Here is a 2,500-nt window from a genome sequence, read left to right as displayed (position 1 = left end):
GCCGCACCACGCAAGAACAGCCCAAAAACAGGCCAAAACGGCCCAAAAACGGGCCAAAACTGGCCATTTTTGGCTGCGCGAGCGAGCGGCGAGCGGCGGACAGCGAGCGAAGCGAGAGGCAGCACCGTCCCTGCTATACGAAAGCCCCATCCAGCCCTGTGCCACCCGGGGGGTTCCAGGGTGCTGAGATGGCTGACGTTTTGCTCCGCTCACGATGGTCACCGCACCACGCAAGAACAGCCCAAAAACAGGCCAAAACAGCCCAAAAACGGGCCAAAACAGGCCATTTTTGGCTGCGCGAGCGAGCGGCGAGCGGCGAACAGTGAGCGAAGCGTGAGGCAGCACCGTCCCTGCTATACGAAAGCCCCATCCAGCCCTGTGCCACCCGGGGGGTTCCAGGGTGCTGAGATGGCTGACGTTTTGCTCCGCTCTCGACGGTCACCGCGCAACGCAAGAACAGGCCAAAAACTGGCCAAAACGGCCCAAAAACGGGCCAAAACTGGCCATTTTTGGCTGCGCGAGCGAGCGGCGAGTGGCGGACAGCAAGCGAAGCGAGAGGCAGCACCGTCCCTGCTATACGAAAGCCCCATCCAGCCCTGTGCCACCCGGGGGGTTCCAGGGTGCTGAGATGGCTGACATTTTGCTCCGCTCACGACGGTCGCCGCACCACGCAAGAACAGCCCAAAAACAGGCCAAAACGGCCCAAAAACGGGCCAAAACTGGCCATTTTTGGCTGCGCGAGCGAGCGGCGAGCGGCGGACAGCGAGCGAAGCGAGAGGCAGCACCGTCCCTGCTATACGAAAGCCCCATCCAGCCCTGTGCCACCCGGGGGGTTCCAGGGTGCTGAGATGGCTGACGTTTTGCTCCGCTCACGATGGTCACCGCACCACGCAAGAACAGCCCAAAAACAGGCCAAAACAGCCCAAAAACGGGCCAAAACAGGCCATTTTTGGCTGCGCGAGCGAGCGGCGAGCGGCGAACAGTGAGCGAAGCGTGAGGCAGCACCGTCCCTGCTATACGAAAGCCCCATCCAGCCCTGTGCCACCCGGGGGGTTCCAGGGTGCTGAGATGGCTGACATTTTGCTCCGCTCACGACGGTCGCCGCGCCACGCAAGAACAGCCCAAAAACAGGCCAAAACAGCCCAAAAACGGGCCAAAACAGGCCATTTTTGGCTGCGCGAGCGAGCGGCGAGCGGCGAACAGCGAGCGAAGCGTGAGGCAGCACCGTCCCTGCTATACGAAAGCCCCATCCAGCCCTGTGCCACCCGGGGGGTTCCAGGGTGCTGAGATGGCTGACATTTTGCTCCGCTCACGACGGTCGCCGCGCCACACAAGAACAGCCCAAAAACAGGCCAAAACAGCCCAAAAACGGGCCAAAACAGGCCATTTTTGGCTGCGCGAGCGAGCGGCGAGCGGCGAACAGCGAGCGAAGCGTGAGGCAGCACCGTCCCTGCTATACGAAAGCCCCATCCAGCCCTGTGCCACCCGGGGGGTTCCAGGGTGCTGAGATGGCTGACATTTTGCTCCGCTCACGACGGTCGCCGCGCCACGCAAGAACAGCCCAAAAACAGGCCAAAACAGCCCAAAAACGGGCCAAAACAGGCCATTTTTGGCTGCGCGAGCGAGCGGCGAGCGGCGAACAGCGAGCGAAGCGTGAGGCAGCACCGTCCCTGCTATACGAAAGCCCCATCCAGCCCTGTGCCACCCGGGGGGTTCCAGGGTGCTGAGATGGCTGACGTTTTGGTCCGCTCTCGACGGTCACCGCGCAACGCAAGAACAGGCCAAAAACTGGCCAAAACGGCCCAAAAACGGGCCAAAACTGGCCATTTTTGGCTGCGCGTGCGAGCGGCGAGTGGCGGACAGCGAGCGAAGCGAGAGGCAGCACCGTCCCTGCTATACGAAAGCCCCATCCAGCCCTGTGCCACCCGGGGGGTTCCAGGGTGCTGAGATGGCTGACATTTTGCTCCGCTCACGACGGTCGCCGCGCCATGCAAGAACAGCCCAAAAACAGGCCAAAACGGCCCAAAAACGGGCCAAAACTGGCCATTTTTGGCTGCGCGAGCGAGCGGCGAGCGGCGGACAGCGAGCGAAGCGAGAGGCAGCACCGTCCCTGCTATACGAAAGCCCCATCCAGCCCTGTGCCACCCGGGGGGTTCCAGGGTGCTGAGATGGCTGACGTTTTGCTCCGCTCACGATGGTCACCGCACCACGCAAGAACAGCCCAAAAACAGGCCAAAACAGCCCAAAAACGGGCCAAAACAGGCCATTTTTGGCTGCACGAGCGAGCGGCGAGCGGCGAACAGTGAGCGAAGCGTGAGGCAGCACCGTCCCTGCTATACGAAAGCCCCATCCAGCCCTGTGCCACCCGGGGGGTTCCAGGGTGCTGAGATGGCTGACGTTTTGCTCCGCTCTCGACGGTCACCGCGCAACGCAAGAACAGGCCAAAAACTGGCCAAAACGGCCCAAAAACGGGCCAAAACTGGCCATTTTTGGCTGCGCG

Source organism: Musa acuminata, unplaced genomic scaffold (genome assembly GCF_036884655.1).
Source record: "Musa acuminata AAA Group cultivar baxijiao unplaced genomic scaffold, Cavendish_Baxijiao_AAA HiC_scaffold_1136, whole genome shotgun sequence".
NCBI lineage: Eukaryota > Viridiplantae > Streptophyta > Magnoliopsida > Zingiberales > Musaceae > Musa > Musa acuminata.
This window is presented reverse-complemented; position numbering follows the sequence as displayed.